The sequence below is a fragment of the Panulirus ornatus genome, chromosome 1 (assembly GCF_036320965.1).
Source record: "Panulirus ornatus isolate Po-2019 chromosome 1, ASM3632096v1, whole genome shotgun sequence".
Classification (NCBI taxonomy): Eukaryota; Metazoa; Arthropoda; class Malacostraca; order Decapoda; family Palinuridae; genus Panulirus; species Panulirus ornatus.
The window spans coordinates 81,767,482-81,787,346 of record NC_092224.1 but is presented as its reverse complement, the minus strand read 5'-3'; positions in this window follow the sequence as shown (position 1 = coordinate 81,787,346).

The window sequence follows — 19,865 nt, the reverse complement described above, 5'->3', positions numbered from 1 at the left end:
GAAGATCTGAATATTTCTAAGTCAGGTCGGTATATGGGATGGAATATCTAGGTAGGGATTTATTAGACTAAACTGTAGTCCATCACAGTGCATGGCGTACATCACAGTGTAGCGATATGATAACCTCGTTCACTGACTTTCATTCGCTTATCAACGTACTGTGATCCTAGTAGCAGTTTGACGCGCTGTATAACGCTATTTCCATCTTCTTAATCAGCAGTTTACACATGGACGGACATGTGTATGTAGGCAAACATGACATCCAGCTGGAGTAAACAAGTTCAGGTGAAGTTTGAAAATATTTACAGTCGGGTTCAGTCTCTACCTTCCCTAAGGTGAGAGTTAAGGAGAGATTCGCCTTTTCCCAGGAACCCCCCCACCCTAATCTCCTTTCCCACCCCTCTCTACATCATTAAGACTCTTAATCACTAATTAGCGTCAACTGGTAGTCACGAGCCGTCAGACAAGCCGCTCATCCACACGTCTAAGACGACAACTCAAAGCGACCCGTCTTAATATAGCCAGCTCAAATGGCTCACTCCTGATTAAGTGGTTATTAAGCCAGACGAAAGTGGTTGTTAGGGCCTTGTTAAATGGTAGTTAAGGCTTTCTTGAGTGGCTGTTGGTCCCTGTCACCGAGGAAGAAGGAGGAGGAGGAGGAGGAGGAGGAGGAGGAGGAGGGTCATGAAGCCAAGGGTCTGGTTCATTAGCTGTTGATGGCTTTCTTGATGTTACTGTTGTGGCGCTGCTACTGTTACTGTTTCTTCTGTTGCTCGTGACGTTACTGTTGCTTCTGTTGCTCGTGATGTTACTGTTGCTTCTGTTGTGGTGATGTTACTGTTACCGTTGCTTCTGTTGCTTGTTGTGGTGATGTTTCTGCTACTGTTGCCTCTGTTGACTGCTGTGGTGATGCTTCTGTTACTGTTGCTTCTATTGCTTGTTGTGGTGATGTTTCTGTTACTGTTGCTTCTGTTGACTGCAATGGTGATGCTACTGTTACTGTTGCTTCTATTGCTTGTTGTGATGATGTTTCTGTTACTGTTGCTTTTGTTGACTGCAATGGTGATGCTACTGTTACTGTTGCTTCTATTGCTTGTTGTGATGATGTTTCTGTTACTGTTGCTTCTGTTGACTGCGATGGTGATGCTACTGTTACTGTTGCATCTATTGCTTGTTGTGATGATGATGCTCCCGATACTTTGAAAAGAAGATGGTAATATGAAAGTGTCGACATGTAACATCTTATGTATCTTTCCTATCAGTGGGCGAGTGTAGTAGAGTTCATACCACAGGTTACATAGTCTTTAGGTAGTTCAGCTGTGGATATCCCAGCCGTTCGAATCCCTCTCTTCTCGATTGACTTCGAATCGGAATTCGTAGTTCATGGTCGAACCCCTAAATTCGATGTTCAGAACTTGGAATGAACCGCCGACGGTTTTGAACGGGGGGGACTGGTGGTGTGGAACGAAGCAGGGGTCAAGATGTAAACACACCAAGGTATCAGCAGTTATCATGGGCGGCTTGTGGCACAACCAGTGCTTTGCTCACCCCACAACCTCCTCCATATGGGTGTATAACAACCCGCCCGCCATGGAATTTGTATAGTATCCCCCTGTGTTCTTATGTGCTGTGGTTAATGAAATTCTCGTAAGGTAGAAGACTGACGTAATTCGCTTGCCTTACGTATCGGAGGGGTTGAATATGAAGATGGTGAGTCACGTCACCTCACGTTACTTAAAGTGTTGTCACGTAACATGTACAGTTACTGCTGCTGCTAGTAATGTTGTTACAGTTTATGGCCGTTGATGGTAGTATTACTACTGTTGCTGCCGTTTACGGTAGTATTACTACTGTTGCTGCTGTTTACGGTACTATTGGTACCGTTGCTGCCGTTAACGGTAGTATTGCTACTGTTGCTGCCGTTAACGGTAGTATTACTACTGTTGCTGCTGTTTACGGTACTATTGCTACTGTTGCTGCCGTTAACGGTAGTATTGCTACCGTTGCTGCCGTTAACGGTAGTATTGCTACCGTTGCTGCCGTTAACGGTAGTATTACTACTGTTGCTGCTGTTTACGGTACTATTGCTACTGTTGCTACCGTTAACGGTAGTATTGCTACTGTTGCTGCCGTTAACGGTATTATTGCTACTGTTGCTGCCGTTAACGGTAGTATTGCTTCTGTTACTGTCGTTAACGGTAGTAATGCTACTGTAGCTCTCACTTGTACCTGTGGTGCATCTGTTGTCGCCACTGTTTCTGCCGTTTATATATATTTCTCTGCTTCTGTTGTTGTTGTTGTTGTTGATTTTGATGACGTAGACCATTTCTTAGGACGACTGTTTGCTATTGTGTCTCATAAACAACATTATTGTTTATTGCGGCCGTTATTGCCTTTGATATTATCTGCGATGTTGTTATCTCTATACATATTCTCTCTCTCTCTCTCTCTCTCTCTCTCTCTCTCTCTCTCTCTCTCTCTCTCTCTCTCTCTCTATTTTATAGGGTAGTTAGAAGAGAGGAAGAAGGGGTGAGACAGGGGAAGGGATCTCTCTCTCTCTCTCTCTCTCTCTCTCTCTCTCTCTCTCTCTCTCTCTCTCTCTCTCTCTCTCTCTCTCTCTCTCTCTATATATATATATATATATATATATATATATATATATATATATATAATCTTTCCTACTCTCATCCCACTCTTACTTTTTTTCTTTCCTTTTTTTTTCATTTCCTTTTATTTTTCTTTCATCCGCCATCCTCTGCTGCTGTGGGGGACCAACCAGCCCAGCAGCAGCTCCCCCCAGCCATCACTTCACACTGACCACGCTCTTTCACATTCTTACACTCTGCTTGCCAAACCAAATCACCGTCAGATCCCGCTCTGAAAGAGAAATGTGTTTCCCCTCCCCCCAAAGAGGGGGAAAAAAAAGAAATTCTCCTGGTCCAATCCTCCGCGGCTTTCCTGTTGGAAGTAAACAAACAAAATTCGGGTCTCCGGGAAAATGTGGAAAAAAAAACTTTTTTTTTTCTTTTTCTCTTTATAGCACAGGAGTTATATATGGAAATATTTAAGACTTAAGTTTACAAGTTGCAATGAGGTTGTGATATATATATATATATATATATATATATATATATATATATATATATATATATATATATATATATATATATATATATATTTTTTTTTTTTTTTTTTTTTTTTTAATACTTTGTCGCTGTCTCCCGCGTTTGCGAGGTAGCGCAAGGAAACAGACGAAAGAAATGCCCCCCCCCCCCCCCCCCCCCCATACACATGTACATACACACGTCCACACACGCAAATATACATACCTACACAGCTTTCCATGGTTTACCCCAGACGCTTCACATGCCTTGCTTCAATCCACTGACAGCACGTCAACCCCTGTATACCACATGACTCCAATTCACTCTATTTCTTGCCCTCCTTTCACCCTCCTGCATGTTCAGGCCCCGATCACACAAAATCTTTTTCACTCCATCTTTCCACCTCCAATTTGGTCTCCCTCTTCTCCTCGTTCCCTCCACCTCCGACACATATATCCTCTTGGTCAATCTCTCCTCACTCATTCTCTCCATGTGCCCAAACCATTTCAAAACACCCTCTTCTGCTCTCTCAACCACGCTCTTTTTATTTCCACACATCTCTCTTACCCTTACGTTACTTACTCGATCAAACCACCTCACACCACACATTGTCCTCAAACATCTCATTTCCAGCACATCCATCCTCCTGTGCACATCTCTATCCATAGCCCACGCCTCGCAACCATACAACATTGTTGGAACCACTATTCCCTCAAACATACCCATTTTTGCTTTCCGAGATAATGTTCTCGACTTCCACACATTTTTCAAGGCTCCCAAAATTTTCGCCCCCTCCCCCACCCTATGATCCACTTCCGCTTCCATGGTTCCATCCGCTGACAGATCCACTCCCAGATATATATATATATATATATATATATATATATATATATATATATATATATATATATATATATATATATATATATATATATATATACATATATATATTTTTTTTTTTTATACTTTGTCGCTGTCTCCCGCGTTTGCGAGGTAGCGCAAGGAAACAGACGAAAGAAATGGCCCAACCCCCCCCATACACATGTATATACATACGTCCACACACGCAAATATACATACCTACACAGCTTTCCATGGTTTACCCCAGACGCTTCACATGCCTTGATTCAATTCACTGACAGCACGTCAGCCCCGGTATACCACATCGCTCCAATTCACTCTGTTCCTTGCCCTCCTTTCACCCTCCTGCATGTTCAGGCCCCGATCACACAAAATCTTTTTCACTCCATCTTTCCACCTCCAATTTGGTCTCCCTCTTCTCCTTGTTCCCTCCACCTCCGACACATATATCCTCTTGGTCAATCTTTCCTCACTCATTCTCTCCATGTGCCCAAACCACTTCAAAACACCCTCTTCTGCTCTCTCAACCACGCTCTTTTTATTTCCACACATCTCTCTTACCCTTACGTTACTCACTCGATCAAACCACCTCACACCACACATTGTCCTCAAACATCTCATTTCCAGCACATCCATCCTCCTGCGCACAACTCTATCCATAGCCCACGCCTCGCAACCATACAACATTGTTGGAACCACTATTCCTTCAAACATACCCATTTTTGCTTTCCGAGATAATGTTCTCGACTTCCACACATTCTTCAAGGCCCCCAGAATTTTCGCCCCCTCCCCCACCCTATGATCCACTTCCGCTTCCATGGTTCCATCCGCTGCCAGATCCACTCCCAGATATCTAAAACACTTCACTTCCTCCAGTTTTTCTCCATTCAAACTCACCTCCCAATTGACTTGACCCTCAACCCTACTGTACCTAATAACCTTGCTCTTATTCACATTTACTCTTAACTTTCTTCTTCCACACACTTTACCAAACTCAGTCACCAGCTTCTGCAGTTTCACACATGAATCAGCCACCAGCGCTGTGTCGTCAGCGAACAACAACAGACTCACTTCCCAAGCTCTCTCATCCCCAACAGACTTCATACTTGCCCCTCTTTCCAAAACTCTTGCATTTACCTCCCTAACAACCCCATCCATAAACAAATTAAACAACCATGGAGACATCACACACCCCTGCCGCAAACCTACATTCACTGAGAACCAATCACTTTCCTCTCTTCCTACACGTACACATGCCTTACATCCTCGATAAAAACTTTTCACTGCTTCTAACAACTTTCCTCCCACACCATATATTCTTAATACCTTCCACAGAGCATCTCTATCAACTCTATCATATGCCTTCTCCAGATCCATAAATGCTACATACAAATCCATTTGCTTTTCTAAGTATTTCTCACATACATTCTTCAAAGCAAACACCTGATCCACACATCCTCTACCACTTCTGAAACCACACTGCTCTTCCCCAATCTGATGCTCTGTACATGCCTTCACCCTCTCAATCAATACCCTCCCATATAATTTACCAGGAATACTCAACAAACTTATGCCTCTATATATATATATATATATATATATATATATATATATATATATATATATATATATATATATATATATATATATATATATATATATATTTCCTTAGTTGCGTGTGTTGTGTTGCATGTATAGTTTTGAGCACAGTTTAGTAGCGTCTGCTGTGTTCCATGCATAGTTTTGAGCACAGTTTAGTAGCGTCTGCTGTGTTGCATGTGTAGTTTTGAGCACAGTTTAGTAGCGTCTGCTGTGTGCATGTGTAGTTTTGAGCACAGTTTAGTAGCGTCTCCTGTGTTGCATGTGTAGTTTTGAGCACAGTTTAGTAGCGTCTGCCGTGTTCCATGTGTAGTTTTAAGCACAGTTTAGTAGCGTCTGCTGTGTTCCATGTATAGTTTTGAGCACAGTTTGGTTACGTGTGTTTTGTTGCATGTATAGGTTTGAACGGGATTTGCCTCTTAAGTTTGATATGAACTGTGACCTTGGCATACCATTTCGTTGAAAGTTGAAAGATGTCTCACAAAAAGTCTATAGGAACACTATGCTCTCTGAGAATTGCCCTGCTAACACTAACGATATACTCAGCTGGCACTACCCACAGCTTCACTCAGGATATACTCAGCTGGCACTACCCACAGCTTCACTCAGGATATACTCAGCTGGCACTACCCACAGCTACACTCAGGATATACTCAGCTGGCACTACCCACCGTTGCACTCAGGATATACTCAGCTGGCACTACCCACCGTTGCACTCAGGATATACTCAGCCAGTACACAGAGTGCACTCCTCCATAGAGAAACAGCGAGGGAAGAAAATGTATCCTGGTCTGCCTCTAGTCCCCGGGGCGTCGTCTTACTCTACCCGCACAGTTTTACGACGCTCAGCATGGCCGGGTGTAGGAATATTGCGTTGTGTGGCTGTCCCCGTGCAACTGGTGGTGGTGGTGGCACGACAGGCGGCGGGTACGTTATTTTATCAGCTCCACGTACGACAGTGTGTATCCTTGTTTGGAGGAAATAAGGTGAGCGACGACAGCGGTTGTAAGTACGTTATTCTATCACTGCGATGTACGACGATGGTGTTTGTTTTTACTCCTCCGTGAACCTGGCGGAAGTACGATAACGGCGGTAAGTACGGTATTTTATGGCTTCAGGTACGATCATGAACCGCATATCTTACCTTCCTTCCCTCAAGAATTTTTGTACGTTCTACGTTTCATACACGGAATGGCTTTTGGGTATAGCATTCTCTCTCTCTCTCTCTCTCTCTCTCTCTCTCTCTCTCTCTCTCTCTCTCTCTCTCTCTCTCTCTCTCTCTCTCTCTCTCTCGGTTCTTCGTATACAGCGGAGGGAAACCGCTTCACATTCGGCGCGGTGGGTATAAACTTAATTCGCTTCCCCTGTTCTCGTATTATTGTCCTCAAACTAACTGCTCCTCTCCACACACACCAAATGGCCGATGTCACTCTCTCTCTCTCTCTCTCTCTCTCTCTCTCTCTCTCTCTCTCTCTCTCTCTCTCTCTCTCTCTCTCTCTCTCTCTCTCTATCTCTCTCTCTCTCCCCACACACACACACACACACATCCACAAAGTTGCTATTGATATCACGACCTCGTTCAGGTGTATGTTAGAGCAACATACAAATACTTGCGACACTGTTGCGTCTTCGTCCCCTCAGACAGAGACATTGTCGCAGTTCCGTTGAGGGTTCTGGACCTGCGAATGGCTTAGTCTTCCCCCCTCTCCCCCTCCTCCCTTCCCCTCAATTTCGATAGCCAATCAGATCCAACTTTACCCTTTTGCCTTATCTATACGAGGGGTGAAGTTCTGGCGCAGTGGTCATGTTGCTCGTATCACATTATGTGAACTCAGGTTCGATCGTCTTCAGGGCAGCTGGTGTGTGTGTGTGTGTGTGTGTGTGTGTGTGTGTGTGTGTGTGTGTGTGTGTGCGTGCCTACCCTAGTGTTTATGTGTATATATTGTACTTAATAATGAAAATTGCTATGTGCGTCCAAAGTCTTTGAATTTTGGGGTATGCATGTCACGTAATATGTATCGAACCTAAGTTTTTAAACAAAGAGCCTCGATATATATATATATATATATATATATATATATATATATATATATATATATATATATATATATATATATATATATATATTTTTTTTTTTTTTTTTTTTTTTATAATTTGTCGCTGTCTCCCGCGTTTGCGAGGTAGCGCAAGGAAACAGACGAAAGAAATGGCCCAACCCCCCCCCCCCCATACACATGTACATACACACGTCCACACACGCAAATATACATACCTACACAGCTTTCCATGGTTTACCCCAGACGCTTCACATGCCTTGCTTCAATCCACTGACAGCACGTCAACCCCTGTATACCACATGACTCCAATTCACTCTATTTCTTGCCCTCCTTTCACCCTCCTGCATGTTCAGGCCCCGATCACACAAAATCTTTTTCATTCCATCTTTCCACCTCCAATTTGGTCTCCCTCTTCTCCTCGTTCCCTCCACCTCCGACACATATATCCTCTTGGTCAATCTCTCCTCACTCATTCTCTCCATGTGCCCAAACCATTTCAAAACACCCTCTTCTGCTCTCTCAACCACGCTCTTTTTATTTCCACACATCTCTCTTACCCTTACGTTACTTACTCGATCAAACCACCTCACACCACACATTGTCCTCAAACATCTCATTTCCAGCACATCCATCCTCCTGCGCACATCTCTATCCATAGCCCACGCCTCGCAACCATACAACATTGTTGGAACCACTATTCCCTCAAACATACCCATTTTTGCTTTCCGAGATAGTGTTCTCGACTTCCACACATTTTTCAAGGCTCCCAAAATTTTCGCCCCCTCCCCCACCCTATGATCCACTTCCGCTTCCATGGTTCCATCCGCTGACAGATCCACTCCCAGATATCTAAAACACTTCACTTCCTCCAGTTTTTCTCCATTCAAACTCACCTCCCAGTTGACTTGACCCTCACCCCTACTGTACCTAATAACCTTGCTCTTATTCACATTTACTCTCAACTTTCTTCTTCCACACACTTTACCAAACTCAGTCACCAGCTTCTGCAGTTTCTCACATGAATCAGCCACCAGCGCTGTATCATCAGCGAACAACAACTGACTCACTTCCCAAGCTCTCTCATCCCCAACAGACTTCATACTTGCCCCTCCTTCCAGGACTCTTGCATTTACCTCCCTTACAACCCCATCCATAAACAAATTAAACAACCATGGAGACATCACACACCCCTGCCGCAAACCTACATTCACTGAGAACCAATCACTTTCCTCTCTTCCTACACGTACACATGCCTTACATCCTCGATAAAAACTTTTCACTGCTTCTAACAACTTGCCTCCCACACCATATATTCTTAATACCTTCCACAGAGCATCTCTATCAACTCTATCATATGCCTTCTCCAGATCCATAAATGCTACATACATATATATATATATATATATATATATATATATATATATATATATATATATATATATATCTTTTGTTGTCATGTAAGTTACAAATATAGAGACTACGCGTCTCTATTATCAACTTAATTATTTCTCGTTTTTATTTTTTTTCAATATTCCAAAAGAAGGAACAGAGAAGGGGGGCCAGGTGAGGATATTCCCTCAAAGGCCCAGTCCTCTGTTGTTAACGCTACCTCGCTAACGCGGGAAGTGGCGAATAGTATGGAAGAAAGAGAATATATATATATATATATATATATATATATATATATATATATATATATATATATATATATATATATATATATATATATATATGTATATATATATATATATATATATATATATATATATATATATATATATATATATATATATATATATATATATATATATATATATGTATATATATATATATATATATATATATATATATATATATATATATATATATATATATATATATATATATATGTGTAGGTATGTATATTTGCGTGTGTGGACGTGTGTATGTACATGTGTATGGGGGGGGGGGGGTTGGGCCATTTCTTTCGTCTGTTTCCTTGCGCTACCTCGCAAACGCGGGAGACAGCGACAAAGTATAAAAAAAAAAAAGAAAAAAAAAAAAAATATATATATATATATATATATATATATATATATATATATATATATATATATATATATATATATATATATATATTCAATTTTGATTAATATTATTACGTATCAGGAAACGATAAATATCTCACTCCAAAAATATTCTGGCCGTGTCATTGCTTCAAGCGCCAATTTTGTTTTCCTTACCTGCAAGATTTGGCCGCTGGGGACATCGTCCGTCCGTCTGTGTGTGTACGACTGTCCGCATACGTGTGTGTGTGTTTCATACACTCAAACAGGAACTAATTATCCAAGACATTGTTGATGAAGTGCCCTAAAGTTACCATAAATACGATAGACTATGAAAAAAAAAATTATCGTTTCACGATACACGAATTGCATTAATGGGTATTTAGTCAACCATGACACAGATATGTAAACATATTATGAATGCAGGATGAACCGGTAGTTTGATAATCAGTTGTTTTCAGCTTTGTGGTTCGTGATAATTTAATCCAAACCATAAAAAAGATTTTATATTATCTCGAATGTTTTACTTAAATGAGGATATATATATATATATATATATATATATATATATATATATATATATATATATATATATATATATATATATATATATATATATATATATATATATATATATATATATATATATATTGGTTTATTCTATTATGCTTGATCGCCGTTTCCTGTATCAGCGAGGTAGCGCTAAAAAACAGACAAAGAATGGCCCATCCACTCATTTTTACGTGAACGCCCGTACACGCATATTTACATACATATACATACACATACACCAACATATATATATATATATATATATATATATATATATATATATATATATATATATATATATATATATATATATATATATATATATATATATATATATATATATACATGTATATTTTCATACTTGCTTGCCTTCATCCATTCCTGGCGCTACCCCGCCCCACAGGAAACAGCATCACAGGAAAACAGATAATGCTAATTGACAGAAGCGTAGTCAAGGCGGTGCAGGCGCTGGTCCATGTGTGTGTGTGTGTGTGTGTGTGTGTGTGTGTGTGTGTGATGTAAGATCACTTCCCCACTCCCGTGTTCCACTTGAGTTCAAGCACCACGTTCACCCGTTTGCTCATCCCGATGATTCCTACCTGTTAGCGAGCCTGGATGTCTCCCTCGAGTATCCTCACCCTTCTAACTACCTCCCTCGCCCTCACCCGTCACAGGGGGTCATGAAGGCCAAGTGGGTGTGTGTCTCCTCAGGCGCTGAGCTCCTCGTCTGGCGTAGGTCCAGAGTGAGAGAGAGAGGGTCGACAGCGCTCGAGCGTTGATGCTTCGTACAGGGTTTTTTTCTTTTCCGGTCCTCAGTTTCCTCTGTGCTCTGTGAGGTCCTCAGCCAGCCACTCGAGGATATCTGATCTGGAGTGGCACTTAGGATTTCCCTCCCCGAAGCAGCTGCTCCACTTCATCACAGCAGCATGGGCCCATCTTGTCTATTATGATAGCAGGCTATTTTTCGTACTCATTCATGACTCTTTTTTTTGAGGCTTAATGATGGTATTATTGTCTTCTTAAAGTCTTGTGACTCAACGAATGGAATTTGTAGATATACTGTGATCTGCTCGTCTATTGTGCCTTACATGAGACTTTTAGAAGTAGATGCATTATTCTTATTCTTATTATTATTATTATTATTATTATTATTATTATTATTATTATTATTATTATTATTATTATTATTATTATTATCGTCATTATTACTATAATTATTATTATAACTCATTATTATTATTGTTATTATTATTATTATTATTATTATTATTATTATTATTATTATTATTATTGTCATTATTATTATTATTATTATTATTATTATTATTATTATTATTATTATTATTCTGTATTATCTAACGTTGAAGTTGAGTTGATATCGTCATACCAAACAAAAGAAGAAAAGGAAATCTTTCTGAAGACCTGATAAGAGAGAGAGAACATCATGTACCCAGTTAACGGTAGCTGACAACACGATCAATGAAAGGGAAAAAACTACTTGATTATACACACGAGATCTCTGAGCACTGCTGCATTAACCGTACAGTAACATTCACACCGAATACCTTTGCCTACGTTCTGAGAGCTATCTGTATAGCCGGAGGTTCTTCATTCCGTAATGTTTCAAAGTAAACAATACATGGAAACGTCGTCATATTTTCCAAAGTAAAACATTTCAAGCACTGTTGGGCAGTGAGTCGATACAGTATACATATTTTCACAGATAGATAGCGGGGAAATATACATATATATATATACATACATACCTCAGGCTTCACGTTCTCCATAGTACTGGGATGACAAAGAAAATCTAATCGTGTTTATACCCAGTACTTAATTGCATATGGATTAGCCACGCTCCAATTTTCATTTTCCGATTGAACGCTGTACAGTGTCGTTAAATACAGCATGAAAATATTATTCGTCTTGTGAGTAATCTCGAACACCCGTGGATTTACGGATTATTCCGTGGTAATCTTGATATCCATGGCTTTAGAACATAGAATAAGCTCCTGAGGTCTGGCACTGTCAGTGTAAAGACATTTGAAGTAATAGAGGCTTAAGCCAGTAGCTGACAGACACACAGACTGGTGCACACGCTCACGGTCACAGCCTAATGGATCAAGCAGACCCAAGAACACGTATGTGTGATCACACAGACTTAGATCAAAAAACCTTGTAGGAAATCACACAGACGTAGGGAAACAAGACAGAATAGCCTTAGAGGAAGAGATAGGAATAGACACGTATATAGGAAGATAACACGTAAGACTGGATCACCTCCATTGTTTATATTGTTTACGTTTATTTTGTTTTCTTTGTTTTTGTTGTGTGTGTGTGAGCCAGTACACCATTAACTGTTACCATCATTATTATTACGTGCATAGGTGGGCTGCATTTACGAATGAATAAAGCATCAGCTGCTATCATTGATTTTATTATCATTTAATGCAAAGGTACACGGGGAAAGAGACAAGGATAAACAAGAGTAGCCAAGGGTAAACAGGCGCAGGTAAAGACGCAAGGATAAACAACAATAGCCGGGGTTGAACAGACTCTAACTAACTAACGGCCACAGACAGATGAGAGAGAGAGAGAGAGAGAGAGAGAGAGAGAGAGAGAGAGAGAGAGAGAGAGAGAGAGAGAGAGAGAGAGAGACGGTGGTGGGGGTAGGGCTGGCGTGGCAGCGATGGGGAAATGTCTCCCTCTGGCAAACAGTTACCGAACTCCCTGAACTGTCACAGTCAGTGAGGAGAATTACTGCCTTAACGGTCCCCCGTCATGGCCAGTGGTGCTGGGAGGAGGCGGAGAGAGAGAGGGACGGAGGGAAGGAGGCGGAGGGAGGGAGTTTGGGTTGGAGTGGACTCGAGCCTTGGTATACATTCAGCTTTATATATTATCAAATCTCTCCCACACTTATCTTACGTTTTGGATGACGCTGACGCCGTTGCACTTCGTAAACCTAGATCGCCACGTCTCGGTGACCTGCCTCACGAGTCTTCGTGATGGGGATAAAGTCGCTCGATTGAGCGAGTGTGGTATAGCAAGCAGCTCGAGTTATCGTCCCACGTCGAGGCAGACGGATCGGCCAGTGTCGTGCTGTGTCGCCAGAGATTTGACGAACAGTCTGGGTTCTCCCGTTTTTCTTCTTCTTTTTTTCTCTCTTTTTCATTCCTGTCGTTACCTTGAGCCTAAGAAAAGGAGGACTGTGGTGTTGGGAGAGAACCTCCCAGTGTGTGGTGGGCGAGTCTCAGAGACCAGCTAAACTTCTGTAAACTTTTTTTCGACTGAGTAAAAAAAACCAGGTATTGGAAATTCTCCTCTTGCAGGAAAGTAATACTCGGTCTCATATCCAGAAAGTAATTTTTTTTTCGCATGAGGTTATATTGCCGGGACTAAGAAGAGAATAGCTGGTCAACGTCTTTGGTCATCTAGGTCTTCTGTACCGCCAGTTGACCTCGTTTGGTACTTAATGCCTCTTGTATCACCTGATAACAAGGGTAGCGAGTGATGACGTGTTGTGCTCATTGATGCTTCCAGTGGTAGTTTACGCGATTGGTCTTGTCTCGGGGGTTTTAACACTCGATGACGTATGGCGCTGTATGACTGTTAATGATGACTCTTGTAGTAGCGATTGACGACGTCTTTGGTAATTGATGCCTCCAGTGGCAGCTGGCGAGTGATGTAGTGATGGATGACCTGTGCCGTGCTTTTGACATTGATGATTTGCGGTACTTTGAATCTTGATGACTTCTGTAGTGCTTGTTGACCAATACAATGCATAATGACGTCTGTACCTGATATAGTGATAAATTGGTGACCTCTCCTGCACTGGACGTAGGTGTGCTTGATGCCTGCTGTGGCCATGTCATTACTTCTGTGGTACTTAATGACCTCTTTGATAATCATCCTCACACACGAATCGTTTTACGTTGCACCTGACGTGGTGTCAGCCTCGAACATGTTCCACTCCCGTCACCGTCAAATGTGGCCTCCAGCACTTTGGTGCCAGTTGAATTATATTCAGTCGTCAGCCACTAGAGCTAGCTGAAGAGATTGTGAGCAACTTCTGAGGATCTGAGCGTCCCAAGGACCGAGGGAAGTCCCAGGGTAATGTCAGATGAAAGTGGGACTCCAAGGAGAATGGACCCAGCACTACTGTACTCTGACCCAGCTTATTGTTGCCAGGCTAGCGTTGCTCCTTTGGTCATTCCCGAATGCTCCTCTCATAAGAGAGAGAGAGAGAGCTTAGCTGGGGACAAGCTTGGGATCAAGATAAACAGCGTGAATATCACATTCATGTGCAGGTGTGCGACGGTGATATGAGTATCTACATACACTGATCATTTATGGACGTCTTTGGTGTAGTAGTTTGCATTGGTGACCTTGATGTATTCACGGGCCGCCCGAGGTCGAGCGCATGGGTTCGAATCCTGGTTGCGGCAATCGGTCCACAGTCGACCCAGCCGTTCTTCTTGCCATATGGGGATAGTTGATGAATTGGGTATACGCTTTAGAATATAGTGTGTGTATATATATATATATATATATATATATATATATATATATATATATATATATATATATATATATATATATATATATATATATATATATGAAAATAATACGCTTGCAGGAATAGAAAGAAAAATTATATTAATCCCTTGCACAACCTCAGTAGTCGAGGACATCATGGACCACAAGACCTCAGTAGCCTGCATATATCATGCACGAACACACACACGCAACATGCAGGTGTATGCAAATCAGTTGATCGATAATATAAAAGATGACTTTTGTCGTGGGGTGTTTTTCGGTCGGCTTGGCTGCCGCTGTTCGCTAAGATGCACTTTTCGGGGTCACTAGGAAATTATATGATTAACTACAATATGATGATCCATGGCGATGTGCTCTCGCTGATGATAGATAATTCATTAAGTTCACTAGGGTCAGTAGAGTCACTGGTAGTACACGGTACATTGGGGCCAGTAGTTACTGGTAGTACACAGTACATTGAGGTCAGTAGAGTCACTGGCAGTACACAGTACACTGGGGTCAGCAGAGGCATTGGTTGTGCACAGTACACTGGGGTCTGTAGAGCCACTGGCAGTACACAGTACACTGGGGTCAGTAGAGTCACTGACAGTGCACAGTACACTGGGGTTCAGTAGAGCCACTGGCAGTACACCGTACACTGGGGTCAGTAAAGCCAGTGGCGTCCCTAACTTTACCGCACAGACGACACACTGTAGCTACACATTATCCTGCAGAAGGGCTCAACGAGAGAGAACCCCCACGTTATGTATAGCCTGAGACTAAATGACTGATGTAGGGAGAGCCGGCATGACAGACAACGCTACGTGCGCCGACAGTCTGGTGTGTGTGTGTGTGTGTGTGTAGCTGGTGTCACTGGCGATGCAGTCTGGAACGGTTAGGAGGTAGACGCCTCGCTGAGGAGCGGTTTGCCTATGGACAGCTTGTTGTGGATGGTTTGCCTGTAGACATAACGTTGTGGATAGTTTGCTTGTAGACAACTTGTTGTGGATGTGAATAGTTTGCTTGTAGATAGCTTGTTGTGGATGTGGATAGTTTGCTTGTAGATAGCTTGTCGATGAACCAATCAAATCAAAGAACCAGACTACACAACTGCTGTTGGTGGGTAGCCCCTCCTACTTCAGATCTCGCCTCAACAGACGACGAAATGGCTGCAGATACACCAGCGTCATTGCCCGCAGTCGTGGCTCGCACATCCAATGACTGGATATGAAATATATGATCACACGATACTGTAAATGAACCATTGGCTCCCAGTGTATCATCCGTGTTACACTTCAGGAGCAATAAAAGACCTTGTAACGCCTCTGGAAAATGGATAGCGAGTGTGAGAGAAGGAAAAAAGGGGAAATATATTCATTTTCATACCGACTCACCATTGGAGAGACTTTTCAATATATATTCACAGCAGTTTATAAGATAGTCTACAACAGTGGCATTCACGCGTGTTGTATGTACCGCAAACGTGGTCGTTTATCATATTGTTATGGGTGTCGCCAAGGTAGTCGTTGCGACTTGAAATCGTAACAGTCACTCTCGAGCCTGATGCCGACTCTTGTTTCGAATCGGTTTCGCTTGTGTCGCTTCGAACATGCTGCACTCCGGCGAAGTAACCCGCACTTAACACCAGCTGACCTCGTTGCGGGGGTGAGGGGGAAGGAACTTGTTGTGCCTCGTCAGGGTGGTTCTGTGTGGCGACTTTGATTACATAATTCTTCTATGGTTAGGTTAGCTTAGTTAGGTTAGTTTAGTTATCTCACCAAATTAGACTCTAGTTTTCAGGTTGATTCGGTAGTTACTGTTTCTCGAAAATTGATTCGGGTTATGAGTTGTAAGGCTTGTTGTTTTCCCGCGATCATCAGTTTAAGAAATCGTTCTGTTCATCTCTTCATTTTCACCTGATTTCCATACCCCTTTATATTATCCGATGTTGAATTTGAAAGTTATTGATGTAGGTATTGTTCAACACCAAATATAGCTACAGCGTAGCATTTTACAAAACTATATATATATATATATATATATATATATATATATATATATATATATATATATATATATATATATATATATATATATAGAGAGAGAGAGAGAGAGAGAGAGAGAGAGAGAGAGAGAGAGAGAGAGAGAGAGATGTGTGTGTGTGTGTGTGTGTGTGTGTGTGTGTGTGTGTGTGTGTTTCTTGTTGGTATGTGTGTGTTTACCGGCTTCTCTGTACAAGTACAGATATATGCTCCTGTACACCATCGTACAAACCTCTCGCCCACAAACGTATGCAAACTCACACCTCCCCGCTCGCACACGCGGGTGGAAATTTATAGACATAACAAAACGCGAGTCGACATAGAATGATATATTGCAAGAATATCCCATTTCGGTCGTAAAAGAGTTATAGGTATATTATCTCATGGCAAATGTATCAGTGGTACGTGAACACCAGAAGTTATGGGTAAGGGAGAACAGTGGATTCATGTAAAAAATGTTTGATTTACATAGGAAGTGGCCCTATGAAACACGCGCAGAGATGAGACACGGCTTCGAGAGGAGATAGGATCGTAGACAACACAAACCTCAGCAGTTTCTACGGTAACATAGATTGGGAAATGGAGTTCAAGTGGCCAGGAATTAGGGGCATTGTGGGGAAAGTTTACTTGAAATTTACCACGAAGGAGTTGGAACATGGTTTGCTCCGGTCTGAAATGCAGGGGGAAGGTTAAAAGAGACGGGGAAGAATGGTTCAGTCAGAGATGTCAAGAAGCAGTGGAGCTTCGAGATGTCCAGTGACGGAAGATATAGGCTTAAACAAGGCATTAAACAGCTTAGAGCTAGTATAGCTGGATAGAACAGGAGGAACTTAAGAAATTTGGGCAAATATTCTGTGGACACTGCAGGTGGGAAATCCAATTCATTTCCATAGATCTGATCAGGAGTAAATTGCAAGTTTAAGAGCAGCTAATCACGCTGAGGGATTCGCAGAGAAACCAGTATAACGGGGAATTATATGACACGTTTAAAAGTGCTTTTATAGCGGAAGGCACCATAGCCCCGAGGAGATGGAAGGATGAAGTAAAGGAGGTTTTTGGGGTAGCGAGGCCTGAACAATGACGAGGCTTTGAGGTGTGTGTTGGATAGAATGCGGTGGAAAGAGGCGGTGAATGAGGGGCGACGTGCGATCAGTGGGCTGAACCAGTGCTTACGAAGCGATCAAGTTGAACGTGGATTAGTTTGTGGAACTTGGCTGTGGATGGTATGCTCTGGTTTCGGTACATATACATAATGTTTATATATATATATATATATATATATATATATATATATATATATATATATATATATATATATATATATATATATATATATATATATAAAGAAAATTATCCCTAGAGATAGGGAAGAAAGAATACTTCCCACGTATTCCCTGCGTGTCGTAGAAGGCGACTAAAAGGGGAGGGAGCGGTGGGGGCTGGAAATCCTCCCATCTGATTTTCCAAAAGAAGGAAGAGAGGAAATAAGAAATATGATATCAGAAACATTCATTTAGAGGAAGCTTGGGTAAGTCTGAGAATAATGAAGATTTCTAAAGAGAAAATTGTGGACTTTACGTGAACGAGGAAAAGATATAGTATGGGTACCGGGTCCTATGGAGGAACAGAACTGCTCAAGGGTGACCGGTATCCTAGAGACATATCACAGTATATCCCACAGACTATGTGATATATTCCCTGGCAGGAGAATGGCTCCTCAGACCTCTGGGTCGTGGGCAACACCGTCACCAGTTCTACGTAAAGACACGATGCGGAAAATGCCTCTCTCTCTCTCTCTCTCTCTCTCTCTCTCTCTCTCTCTCTCTCTCTCTCTCTCTCTCTCTCTCTCTCTCTCTCTCTCTCTCTCTCTCCCTGGCACGTGGAGCCGAACCCGTGTCTTCATTTCGCCACTGTAGCCAAGACTCTGCCCACTACACCACTGAGACACCCCAGTGGTTGCTCAACATTCTGTCCACGTGTCCTGCCACAGAGTTGTGGCTCCTCCTAACAAGGAAGATTTCTTTTCCTTTCAAGACAACGAGTCTGAGAGATTTGTGTCGGCTCACGTCCGCCCTCCGTTCTCTAACAAGACGGAGGCACAACCCGCACCACCACACTCAACATCCTCCCACAACCAACAACGCAGATATGCTTATGTACGACGACACGTAATTCATTTGTTATAGTTGTGCATATTGTGTTCAGCCAGGCGGATATAATGAGTTGATACAATCTCTCTCTCTCTCTCTCTCTCTCTCTCTCTCTCTCTCTCTCTCTCTCTCTCTCTCTCTCTCTCTCTCTCTCTCTCTCTCTCTCTCTCTCTCATTCATTCCTTTCATCCCTACCTTCTAGTCCCGCCGTTACTTGTATAATTCATGCCACTCAGACACCTTTAAACACGACATAAAAGGTTGAAAGAAAGATAAAAAAGATATTTCTTCCCCGGGTGGAAGTTGGTGAGAGAATTCTTGATGAATTCTTTCCTTCCTAAAGTGTCTAAAATGGCAAGAGAAAAATATCTTTTATGTAAAGATAAGAGAAACCTCTTATCTACATGGAAAGCTTGCTTCATGGACACTGCGAGGTAGAGTTAAATCGTCTCATGACACTATGTGAAGATGATAGTAATAATAATAATGATAATGATAATAGTAATGATAATAATAATAATAGTGAATTACCTTCATAATCATCATCAGGGCAGTTATTCGCTGCTTCTGTGCACACTCAGCATGAGTGCACTCAAGAGCTGGACGACCCGTATCGTGCACTCAAACCTTAGTTTCGTGTGTGTGTGTGTGTGGGTATGTTAGCGAGCAGTTGTGTTCACGCACACGTACGCACGAATGCTCTACTTTCTCATCACGTTTTCTCTACGATCGACAAAAATTTTTGACGCTGAATGTACCATTAAGGTAACGAAATGAATATTTATCTTCAGCTACTGACGCCGCGTACGTGTCCTTCCTCCTCCGTCGCTTATTCCTTTCGTCTGGTCGTTGGGTCGAAATGAGATGCATCAGTTGTAAATGCGGTTCATGAGGAAAGGATTCGGTCTGATCTAGTCAC